General features: G+C 45.4%; 1 long non-coding RNA gene across 1 annotated transcript in view; it reads left to right on the forward strand.

The window, feature by feature from the left end:
• LOC135103986 (uncharacterized) overlaps window positions 1–6,890 on the forward strand; it is a 20,111-nt gene extending 13,221 nt beyond the window's left edge. The window contains exon 3 of the long non-coding RNA XR_010270264.1: window positions 6,453–6,890. This is a non-coding gene — a long non-coding RNA (uncharacterized LOC135103986). The remainder of the gene's footprint in view (window positions 1–6,452) is intronic.
• Window positions 6,891–12,500: the final 5,610 nt, after the last annotated feature.

Consider the following 12,500-nt stretch of genomic DNA (forward strand, 5'->3'; position numbering starts at 1 on the left):
CACCCAAGGAGAACTCAAGGCTCGCCTCCTCCCTTCTCCTTCCTCCAACTGCGCCTTCTGCCGCTTCACCTGCTGCTGCTGCTGCTGCTTTACACAGGTGAGTCTTGCCGCTGTGCTTCCCTTCCCGCGGCGTGTGAGGGAGTACGCCGTTTGATGTGGACTTTGATGGAGGGAGAGGATGACAGGCGGCGGGGCCGCCGGCATGGTGGTGGTGGTGGTAGTAGTGCCGCGGCATGTACACGGAGGGCCTGCAGGTGTGTAATTAATCAACATAAAACTCCCCAGAGGCGCCGAAAGGTGTGTGGTCACAAGGCGCGCCTCGCCAGGTGTGACAGACGCCCGCCACGCGACGCCCGGGATCTGCAGACTTCTTGTGGCGGCGTTGAATTTCATGAGGCGAGGCGAGGCGAGGCGACCAGCGGTGTAACCTGAGCCCGATGAATCTTCCGTCACTCTAACTATTGCTCGATGAGGGGAAGAACTTCGTCGTTTTGATGAACTCAGACACTTGGTTGTATCATCCGTTCAGTTAGTTTAATGATGTCTTAAGTACAGTCACTGCTCGCCGCTGCCTCAAGGTCTTCGTGGTTTACGCCCCGCGCTTCACTCAGCAGACCTCGGAGGTGTGGTTGTGGTATGGCGGTAGTGTGGCGGACGTGTACGTTGTGTGAAGTGCCTTAGCGGCGGTGTGACGGTCAGAGAGTCGTGTAAGTGCTCAGTGCTATGGTATGGCTGTAGTGAAGCGGTGGTGTGTCTTACAAGGCTAAGCATCTCCGTGTGTGCGTCACACGAGACCAGCTAATAACTTATATCAGATTCACGAGAGGGAGTGGTGTGAATGTGAATGTGGTATGCGAGTGAGTGTGTGAGTGTGAGTGAGTCCATTCATGCTGTTACAATTACACGAGGAGAGACGAGGATGACGATGGCTGCGGCTTAAGTTCCTCGCATTAACGTCCTCGAGGAACAGCGATCAGTTACCATCACCTGCTGCTGACTTCCATCATGCGCGAGGTGGCGAGGCGCTGCGGGACGGACGGGAGAGGAGACACCGCGCTACGGATCCTGGGTTGTATAGATAGATACGTTAATTAATTTAGTGACACCCGCCGCGCTAACGATATCGCGGCGTGCTGGCGGGGATGACAGCGGCAGGTCCCGGCGAGAGAGGGAGAGAGAGACTGGTTTTAACACGCGCCCGCTGCTGGCCTGAGTGAAGCTGCACGGCTGGACATTATAGTTTATCCGTGTGGCGTGGCGTGGCGAGGCGTGGCGTGAGGGTAATGGTTGTCTGGGTCCTGCCGTGCACATTACACGCACGGTAAAAAGAAGATACGGGTGACTGGCGGACGGGCGGACGGGCGGACTATACTCTCGCATCACCCGTATTAAAAAACGCTCAGCTTTCTCGCCATGGAGATTTTCCAAGGCCGCAGAGACGATTAGCCGGGTTCTCAAGAGTGTTTCTCCCGTTGATAATGTAGACCTATTGGTTATCTGTCACTAGAACCGTAAAAACTCTCTTCAAAAGCCTTGAGGTGTGGCCAGAAGTGGTTCAAAATATGGTCCATAGTGCAAGCGGTCGATCTTGTGTCTATGAACAGATTACGCCTCGTGTTTCTATTTTCTTGTTTGTTTCTCCCAGCGGTGGATGCGAGCGGGAGATACTCTGGTGTACGCTATATCCTCTTTGAGTTGGAGGCGCTGGCAGGCTGGCGCTGGCATGGTGGTGTTGGTGGCGGTGGTGGTGGTGGAATAAGGTGTATTTATGCGTGGAAAAATGTGCCTTCATCGGTGTGTATCTCAGGAAACATTGGCGACGTAGATGTGTTTTGGTCTGCATCCATTATACGTTTTTACCTCGTCCTCCTCTTTCCTCTTTCCCTTTCTCCTCCTCCTCCTCCTCCTCCTCCTCCTTCTCCTTCTCCTTCTCCTTCTCCTCCTCCTGAGCGTATTCTCTCCTCAGCTTCCTCCTCTTTTTTTTCTTTTTTCTTCACTACTTCTCCATCTCTTACTCGTACTCCCTTCCCTCTTCTTATTCGTCATCTTCTTCCTCTTTTTTTTCCCTCTCTTCTGGTTCTCATTTTCTTCCTCCAACTCATCGTCCTCTTTCCCCGCTACTTTTTTTCCCCCTTTCTCCTCCTCTTCCCCGTCCTCTTTTTCCCCTCTCCATCTCTAATTTCCCTTCCTCGTCTTTCCTGCACGTTCTTATCTTCCCCTTATATCTCCTTCCCTATCATTCATATCAATCCTCCATATCCCATCTCCTTACCCTTTCTTTCCCTCCCTTCCGTATCCCATCTCATTCTCTCTTACCCATGCCTTTCATATCACTATCTCCCGTTTTCTTCCGCTACTCTCTCAATAAAAACCCAAATGGCAATCAGATATAAAAATTCCATAACTCCAGGTATATAAAAACAGACAAGGGTAATATTAATTTAGCAAGTCCCGTGTGCTTCGCGTTCGTGCATAGCGAGTGAGGCCCTTCGGTTCATTTCGGTGGCCTGTGTTAATGGGAGGAGCTATCCGATTAGTTCACATTTCACGGCGGGGATGCCAGTAAAGAGAGAGAGAGAGAGAGAGAGAGAGAGAGAGAGAGAGAGAGAGAGAGAGAGAGAGAGAGAGATGTCCCGTGGGATGTGAAGAGTTGAGGTGATGCTGGTAGAGGCAGAGGAGAGGTAAGTAAAGGGGTGTAGGTGAATATGTGCAGGTAGAAGTAAGTGTCCTGTAGGAGGTAAAGAGTTGAGAAGCTGGAAAGAGATACAGAAGAGGAGGTGCAGAGGAGTAAGTGAATATATATACAGGAATCAGTAATGTGACTTTTTATTGTTGTTTTAGAGTGAGTGAAAGGGAGCCGTGATGAAAATAGACGAGGTACGAGAGAGCAAATTAGCGAGACATGGGTGAATGTGAATTTCTTTATGTTCTTACGTAAAAAAAAAAAAAAAATCGGAAAAGTAGAGAAGAGATAAAGAATAAAGAAGAAAATACGGTTTGCTTCTGTTGTTTTATATTTTCATAGCTGGGTTAGATAAATGAAAGAAAATGAGGGAGATATGTGTGAATATAGTCAAATCTAGTCATGTTTTTTTCTTACGTTAAAAAATAGGGAACAGGTAACTGAGAAGAAGGAAAGCACATCAACCATTTCTATCGCATTATATTTTCATAGCAAGCGTGAAGGAAAAACTCCCGCGTCTCTCGTCACGGTGTACTGGTACTAATATTGCTTCTGTCAGGAAGGGAACGAGGAATACCATTAATAAGACTGCCGGAAAGGAAACCCGAGGCATCATTGACTAGAATACTGTGCAATGACTGATGACTGCTGCCAGGAGGTCGTGTGTGTGTCTGTGTGTGAGTGTGTGTGTGTGTGAGTGTGTGTGTGTGTTGGTACCGACCCTTGCATCGCTCGGCTTGGTCTACATTATATAATTTCCAGTCATCGCTTCTTGCTTTCCTTGATCTATTTTTTTTTTATTCTTCTTATTCTGTCTCTTTGTCGCTCTTGCTTTCTTTCATCTATTGTTTTTTTGTACTCTTATTTTCTATTCTGTCTTTTCATTTATGTCACATAAAGCTGACCATTTTAATATTTTCATTCTCTCTCTCTCTCTCTCTCTCTCTCTCTCTCTCTCTCTCTCTCTCTCTCTCTCTCTCTCTCTCTCTCTCTCATTCTTCTTTCTCTCTCTCCTTCCTTAACTTTCAACCCTTCCTCCTCTCCGTAACTTTCATCTTCCTTTCCCCTCTTCTTCACTCTTCTCTTTCATTCTCCTTCGTCTCTCCTTCCTAGGTTTTTATTCTTCTTCCCTATTTCTCACTCTATTTTTCTCTCTCCCTTAGAATCAATGTTCCCTTCTTACTCTCTCTTCCTCTTTCCTTTCCCCATTCTGCCTCATTTTGTCCTCTTCCCTTCCTTTCCATCCTGTCTTTTTACTTTCCCTCCTTTCTCTCCTTCCCTCACTGCACCATCTTTTCTTTCCTTGCTTCTCTCCTTCCAGTCTTCAACAATTTATATATATCCATACGTAGCCAAAGAATCATAAAAATAAACTGTTATATACCTCAGGGTTTCACTCACGAGCTTATCTTTTGTGTGTGTGTGTGTGTGTGTGTGTTCTCCATCTCCTGATTCCTTCGTCGCTGCGCTCTTCACATGTTGATTCAAGGAAGTAAGTCAACATATTCTCGATGACGGGAGAGGCTGGCACTGAAATTATCAAAGCAAGCCAGACGTTTAATTTACCCCGTAAGTTATTGCCACCCACGCCAAGCGAAAACTCTATTAATTAATTGAATATCAGACTGCTAGCACATCGACTACAACCTTTCAATTAAGCCTGTCACGTAAGCCTCTTTCTCCCTCCCTCCCTCCTTCTCTCTCTCTCTCTCTCTCTCTCTCTCTCTCTCTGTTGGGTTCCCACACATAATAATGTACTCAGTTCAATAGATTATCGTTTACTTGTGCTTATATCGCCGGGTTGTGTTTAAGAATCATGAACTGCTTAAACTAGGGCAAAATTTCACTGTGTTCCTTCCTGTGTTATGTTTTGTCATGTCTGGTTATGCGTGTGGCAAGATAGTGTCATTCAGATTAACAGATTCCAGGTCTATTTTCTATCTTATTGTTAGGTTAGAGTGGTGAAAGTAAGGGTGAGACGGTGCTGTGTTTCCCGCGGTGCCTCGTGTCACGTCTCCGCTGCTGCTGTGTGTGTGTGTGTGTGTGTGTGTGTGTGTGTGTGTGTGTGTGTGTGTGTGTGTGTGTGTGTGTGTGTGGCGGTGGTCGAGGAAAGGACGGCCGGTGCGTGGGGGACTAGAGATGCTGTCCCTGTATGGGTAGTGATGACAGCCGCGAGTGTTGGTTGTCTAACGGTGCCCTGTGATGTGATTTTGTGTTTATTTTCCCTTTGTGTCTATCTGTACTTCGTTTCTAAATCATGTCCTTTCTGTATATTTATTGTGTTTTTTTCTATCTACCTGTATTTCTTTTTTTAAACGTGTTCTTTCGTTCCAGTTGTCTCTTATCCCTTTTTTTTCTCTTCCTGTCTATATTTAGTTTCTAAATCATATTTGTTCTATATATTTTCTTGTATAGAGTGTGCATTTTTTTTCTTATTTTTATTTTTCATTTCCCTGTATTTTGTTCCAAAGTAATTTCCTTCCTTTGGCTTCCTATCCATGTACACCAAAGAGCGAAGGACAGTATCCGCAGTCCGTCCACCTGCCCGTGCCAGATGAAATAATCAACATCTGAGGCTACTTACTCGCATGATACCGCGGCTTGAAGGTCCCGGGCAGCTGTACGTCAATTTACATCACTTGTGTTGGTAATTGGCGGCGTGATTTGCATGAAGTAAATAGTATCGCTCTGGGAAACCTTGCGACGCTATCTTGGCCACACGCCGCGCCCGCCGCTGATCTAGAGTTACGAGTGTCTGGCCGCAGCTCCTCGTTAGGCGGGTGACTCGTGTTACTAATTCATGCACGGCTATGTGCGGTGGGCGGTGAGTGGCGTGTAGCGGCGTGGCGGGGCGCAGCAGTGACGAGGCGGCGACCTGTGGCGGCGGCGAGGCGGGGCAGGTATGGCTTTGGAAGATCATGGATGTCTGTGTTGCTTGGCTGGTCCTGGGGCGCCGAGTGTTGGATTTTCAGAGGATGTCTTGTTGGAGTAGGAAGAGGATTTGCGAAGGAAGATAAAGGGGAGGAGGTATGCCGTCACAGGCACCGTGTTGACGGTGCCGGTGACGGGACCCTAGCAGCAGCCTAACGGGAGCGGAGGCTGGGGCTGCTGGTTACAAGGCAGAATGAGGGATGGCTGTCGCGGTGTCATGTGACAAGTAGCGGCATTCATAACTAAGCCTATGATGCCGCCACCGCCACTCCGCTACCTCCCTCAGCGCAGGGTTGTTGGGGCCGTTCATCTCTTGTTTCTCCCTGATCCGGCCGCTGTCTGCCAGAGATCACAGTAGTCAGAGGTAGCGGAGCAGTTTTCTCTACTCTCGTGTTCCGTCCCATAGCCTCCCTGCCGTTTATCAGGCCGCACATTTCCTCTCCCGCCTCTTCCCGCACTCTGACAGAGATCACACTAGTAAAGGTTAGCGGAGCAGTGTTCTCTATCCTCGTGTTCCGTCCCGCAGTCCCCGCCGTCTCTCAGGCCGCACATTTCCGCGTCTTGCCGCTGCCCGCCTCTCCGCTGCCGCCCTCCGCTAGCGGCGTGACTTTCCTCACAGCGCCCCCACTTAAGTCAGTCATAAATGATGGCGGACTCACGAATGCACTTCCCTGGAACTGTTCGCTTTCATATTGGATATTTACTTTGTTTTCACTTTGTTGTCTTCCTGAAACTGCGCACCGCCAAATAGAACGCTTCACCTTCACATTTTCGTTCTCTGGAAGCTGTTCACCTGTAAATTATGGAGTCCTCTTTCTCACTGTCACTTTTTCAACAGCGGTGTCCAATCAGTGTGGAAGGTGTTCTCTTGGCGTCACGTTAGCGGCGCACGGCACGACACGGTACGGCACGGCAATGAACGGGATGGGACGGCACGGGGATGGGAAGGCACGATGCGAGACTACCGGAAGGGACAGTACAGCACGGGACGGGACGGGACGGGAGTGGTTCTATGAAGCGGACTAACAAAAAGACACCCCGGAAACCCAGTAAATGCATCCTTGATAACTAAACTGGCACAACTAGAACACCCTGTAAATCCACGGTCGCCTCAACTTGTTATTCCCTTGATAACGAAACTAACACAACACCCTGTAAATCTAACGTTGCCTCAGCTTGTTATTCCTTCACGCTAAGACTGATAGTACATTCATGACTCTAAGCGGGAAGGTAATGAATAAAACTTCTGTGTCTCTTCTTGTGATGCGTGACTGGAGTAAGGTGTTTTTTTTTGTCCCAGTGGTTGCAAGGGCGTCGACTGAGCCTCCATGTGTCCACGTCCCGGCAGCGCAAATCAATGTCACTAGGGAAGAAGCGAAAAGGCAAGACCCATTAACCTACATACAGACCGACTACAAAAGGACACTTGTGATGAACCTGAGCGGAGCAAACTTGTCTTCTTTCTCATGTTATTTGTTTTATTTGTAGTTCGTGACCGTGACTTTCACTGATCATGGAGTTAATTAACGCTAATCATGGAAATATTGAAAAAAATGCGTCTCTCTCTCTCTCTCTCTCTCTCTCTCTCTCTCTCTCTCTCTCTCTCTCTCTCTCTCTCTCTCTCTCTCTCTCTCTCTGCACATTATAGCTATTATTGACTTTGTTCTCTGGTGTATTATATTTCACGAAGCTGAGTCATGTGGTACGTATGTGTGTATATGCGTGTGTGCCTGTGCTTCTGTGTGTGTGTGTATGTGTGTGTGTATGTATATGTATGTGTGTGTGTGTGTGTGTGTGTGTGTGTGTGTGTGTGTGTGTAGTGTAAGTGCGGACGTGCGTAAGTGCGTATCTACGTGAAAACGAAAACAACGTAAATAAAAGACAAATTATTTTTTCTATGCGAACATTTTTGCTGTGTGTGTTTTGGGAGTGCATTCCAAACACGAGAAGGGAGACCAGGGAGCGCGTTAGTGGTGTTACGGTGACGAGACAGCGGCGGTGACGAGGTGACGGGGTGACGAGTGGCTCAGAGCGGCCCCTGACGTATTCCTCGGTTCATCTCGTCATGTGCTGTCGTATTATGTTCCTATCCTGTTCCTTCCTTCAGGGTATATGCATTAATCTCTTCCTTTCTCAGTATTGATGGTAAATAGACTCTTCTTAACGCACGTGTTTTTTTTATTTATCCGGTGACTCTCTCTCTCTCTCTCTCTCTAGCGGTAGGTGGAGAGGAGCCTTCATCTTTGCTATCCTTCCTCCCCTTACTGCATTCTAAACAGTATATCCCTCAGAAAACCTCTTAAGAACCAACAGATCTACCAAAACTTGTTCTTCCTTTGTATTCCTTTATTCCTCCTACTCTATAAACATCCCCTTAAGAACCAACATACTAGAGTTTGCCCTTTCTTTGTGTTCCTTTATTGCTCCTCCGCCTCGTCCTCCCTCTCTTCAAAACGTAATATATTCCTCCCTATATTACTTCTCATATTGGTGTCATATATTTAAGTCACACGTCACTTGTTGTTAATCACCCCACCTGCCACCTAATTAGGCCCCGGGTCCTCCACCTCGGCCAGCCAGCCAGCCCCGCGCCTCCTAAAGTGCCCTGTGTTATTGGTAGTTTTTGTCGCATCCATCCCGTCCCTGGTGCTCCTCGCCTCGTGTAGTCACCTCTCGTCACCTGTTTTCATATGTGTTTCTTGCTCTTCTGTTCACCTCTTCTTTGTCACACCTGCTGTGGTGATTGTATATTCTTATTTTCTCCTTTTCGTCTTGCTTCTCCTCTTCCTCGTCCTTCTTCTACTTGCTCTTGTTCTTGTTTTTTGTTTTTCGTTATTCTCGTTTTTGGTATTTGCTTCTTGTTCTTCTTGTTGTTCTAGTTCTTGTTCTTTTTATTATTTTTTTCCTCTTCTCGTCCTCTTCTACCTCCTCGCGTTTTCCTTCTTTTTTCTTCTTCCTGACACTTCCTTTACTATTTTATTAACTTCACTTCTTCCCTTCCTCAATTTTATTTATTTTTTTTTTGTGTGGTCTTTTCTTCCCGATTTTTTGAAGTCATTTATACTAATTCCTTTTTCTTCATGTATCCTCCTTTCTCCCTCCTTTAGTTTTATTCCTTGTATTTACTCTTTCTCTTCCTGATTTCTTGAAGTCATCTTTCTAATTCAATTTTCTTCATCTATTCTTTTTTCTTGTTTTACGACCAGTGCTTACTCTCTCTCTTTTCTCTTTTCTCTCTCTATAATGTACTGGCTTCTTTTTTCCCCCTACATTACGTTAATCTAAGCCACACCCGTGCAAACCCAGCCCTCCCCCCGCCTAACTAACCCACGCTACCTGTTCCCCCTAATGCACGTGTTATAAGGGAGGATTCAGAACCACTTTGGCATACTTTGGCGTGCTATCCTGCAATATCACCCTTTTTTTCTCCCTCCCCCCGCTCTTTGTATCGTTGTATCTTTGTATCATTTATGGACGCGGGTGGGTATGAGTATTCCTTGTTACGTGTAGTTGTGTTCAATGTTGTATGTGTATCGATTGGTGCTGAAAGATTTATCGTAAGAAATGTTTTACTGTGTTTTTATTTATTTATTTATTTATTTATTTATTTATTTTTATTTTATTTTTTGTCTGTCAGGTAGGGTTGCGGTTTTAATCTTACGTCTCCTTAATAAATTTCTAATGTTTTTTTTGTCTAACTCGTCTCTTTCATCCTCTAAGGTTCTCTTCCTTCGAGTCTTCAGCGCCTTCCTCAGTCACACCCATTACAAGCGTGTCTTCTTTCACTGTATCATAAAACTTTCTCTTAGGTCTTTAGGTCTCTCTCTCTCTCTCTCTCTCTCTCTCTCTCTCTCTCTCTCTCTCTCTCTCTCTCTCTCTCTCTCTCTCTCTCTCTCGCCTGCCGGGTAGATCCATCTCTAGCATCCTTCTTTGCACATACTTCTCGTCTTTCCCCTTCACATGCTTAAGCTTCACTGCACCATATCTGAAACACTTCTACGCCGCACCTCCACTACATTCAAGCGGCTCTAGTTGAAGTTACGCAGGTGTTTAAGGCAGTTTTTACGGTTCTAGTGACAGATTGATAATATTTCTTGTTCTTTTTATTATTTTTCTTCTTCTCCTCCTCCTCCTCCTCCTCCTTACCTTTCTATTTCTCTTTCTTTTCTTCTTCCACATTAATAACGGGATGAACACTCTTGAGACCCTGGCTAATCGTCTCCGTGGGCTTTGAAAATAGTCCTGGTGAAACAACAGAGCGGTTCTGAGTACGGGCCTTTGCGCTGATACCAGTATGTGAGGTTAGTGAAGGTTGCTTCTTAATTAACTCTAACGGTGCTTTGTAACTTCCTAACATCACTGTGTGTCATCTTCATTCTCTAAGAGCCTTCTCTGCACGGTGATATTACGTTAGGTTAGAGAAGGGTGTATCTTAACTAACCCCAGCGGTGATTCATATCTTTCAAATGTCAGAGGATCACAAAGACGCGTTAGAAAATTAATTGGCTTCTCTCTCCTTTCCCTAATTCATGTTTTCTTTTTGAGAGCAGCATTTGAGCGGCTCTTTTCATCCGTTTTCTTTTCTGGCCATCGCCCATAGTTGTAATGAGATTCAGAAGTCATCTCTATTCACCCATCACAGTTAGGTCTATGTTTCAACGATCGAATACATCTTTGAAATGGTCTGCTGTATTGGATGGTCTTATATGGCGAAGAGTCTCGAATATTTTGACGAACCCTTGGGACGCAAAACACACCCGTACGACTTTAAGGTTCCCGGAAAAGTCTAGACATCAGCATCACGTGACTTACTCGTAGCAATACACATAACCCTGACGAAGTGCCTCTGAAAATACCCTGAATCACACCCCAGGGAGCGTGAACACACTCATAGGAACGCTAGCTCAAAGAAGACCAAGAAAAAAAGCAGAGTAGGTGTTTGTTGCCGCGTCTCGAAAGTGTGTGTTTGTTTATGTCCTGGCGCGCGTGTGGTGGTGACGGTGGTGATGGTAGTGGTAGTGGTGATGGTGGTGGTGGTGAGAGCATAAGAACTTGAAAAAATAAGGAAAGCTGCAAGAAGCCATCAGGTTTACACGTGGCAGTCCCTGTATAAAACAAACATACCTACTTTCAACTATTAGTCCTAATCCATACTTATATATATCTAGTAATTTAAACCTCCCTAATGACTATGCACAAACAACATGATTACTAAGTGCATTCCATTCATGTGCCACTGTATTTGAGAACCAATTTCGTCGTATCTCATTAATAAAACATACGCACCTATTTTCATCTATCATCCTTATTCATACATAAATTTGTGTAATCGTCTAAAGTACCATAATGACTCGGGATTAACACCCTAATATCTGAGTCCGTTCCGTTTATCAACCACTGTATTTGAGAACCAATTTCTTCTTATCTTTCATATTTAAACCTATCTTTAAGCTAAAACGCGTTATCTCTTGTCCTATCTTGATTACTGACCATTAAAATTTTGTTTATGTGATAGTGAAAGGTGATACTCTCCTCTGCCACACCAGTACCACCACTTCCACCTTCACTATCACTTCACTATCATACCACCACCACCACCACCCACACCACCACCACCATCAGCTCGTATTACAAACATGCTAGCTGAGATACACGATAACTTTATATTCCCCGTCGTCGTATAAGCTGAACGAGGCTGTGGAGGAGTTAGTGCTTACGCCAAGATTTAGCGGAAAATGTTCGACAGTAAAGATAAGTGTGGCCAGAATACTGCCTGAGCCTCGATAGCTATTACTGCATTACGCCCAGATTAGACACAGCTACTGGGGGCTTTGTGGGGCTTTGTTATAGGCTAAGGGTTGGGGGGGAGGGGGGTAGTATGGAAGTGTTTTTTTTTTTTTTTTTTTTTTTTTTTAGAGCAGGTTAGTGGGCGGGGGGTTGGTTGGACTGTATGTTTTTTTGGGGGGGTTTATTTTAGATCAGGGGTAATTTGGGTTTCTCTGGGGTTTAGTTTAGACCAGAGCGGTGTGGGTTTGGAGAGGGCGTTTTTTTTTTTTTTTTAGATAATATCAAATTGTGCTTCTTCTTGATTTTAAATGACGGCTGTGTTTTTTTTTTTCTTGGTTTTATTTTTAGACCAGGTTAGAGTGAACGTTTTCTGACAGTGTGGTCTTACCTGGGCTTTATGTCAGGCCAGGGGAGTGTCGGCGTTAATATATAGACTTTTTAAAGCAAGGTAGTATAGGGCTTTGATTCAGACCACGGAAGTTTGGGATTGTTTTTTCCAACCAGTTTAGCGTCTCTCTGTTGTGCTTTAATTTAGACCATGTTAAAGTTGATTCTGACATGGACTAAGTTAATCCTTTTACTGCCACTTGGTACACCTTTCCCTAATTACCAGTCACTCTGAGATGCCTTTACTTGTTCTACAGCCACATCCAATCTTTTAAATGGGAGGAAATTGCGAACTGTATCCTTTTTCGTGGCTAACTTTATTGTAGATGCTTATAAAGACTTCACGTATTGCTTCTGGTGCTGCTAATTGTTTCGTGTCACAGTGAAAGGGTTAATATAGCTTTGTTTTAGACCAGGACTAGGGCATTCTGGGCTTCGGTGGCTGTGGGCTACATGGGGTGCAGGTGAAGGCAGGACCTGGGGGAGAATATAAAAGAATGCAAGAAAATACAGGAGAATACATGAATACATAAGAACAGATACCCACCAGGAGACTTGGTGGTGTGGAAAGAGGGTTTACAATAAGCACACACAAAAAAAAGCATCAAAATATCGTAGCAGATAAAAAGAGAGAGAAAAAAAAAATTACACACTATACATTCACCCACCCACCCACCCACCCACACACACACACACACACACACACACACAC

This window comes from Scylla paramamosain, chromosome 10 (assembly GCF_035594125.1).
Source record: "Scylla paramamosain isolate STU-SP2022 chromosome 10, ASM3559412v1, whole genome shotgun sequence".
Lineage (NCBI taxonomy): Eukaryota > Metazoa > Arthropoda > Malacostraca > Decapoda > Portunidae > Scylla > Scylla paramamosain.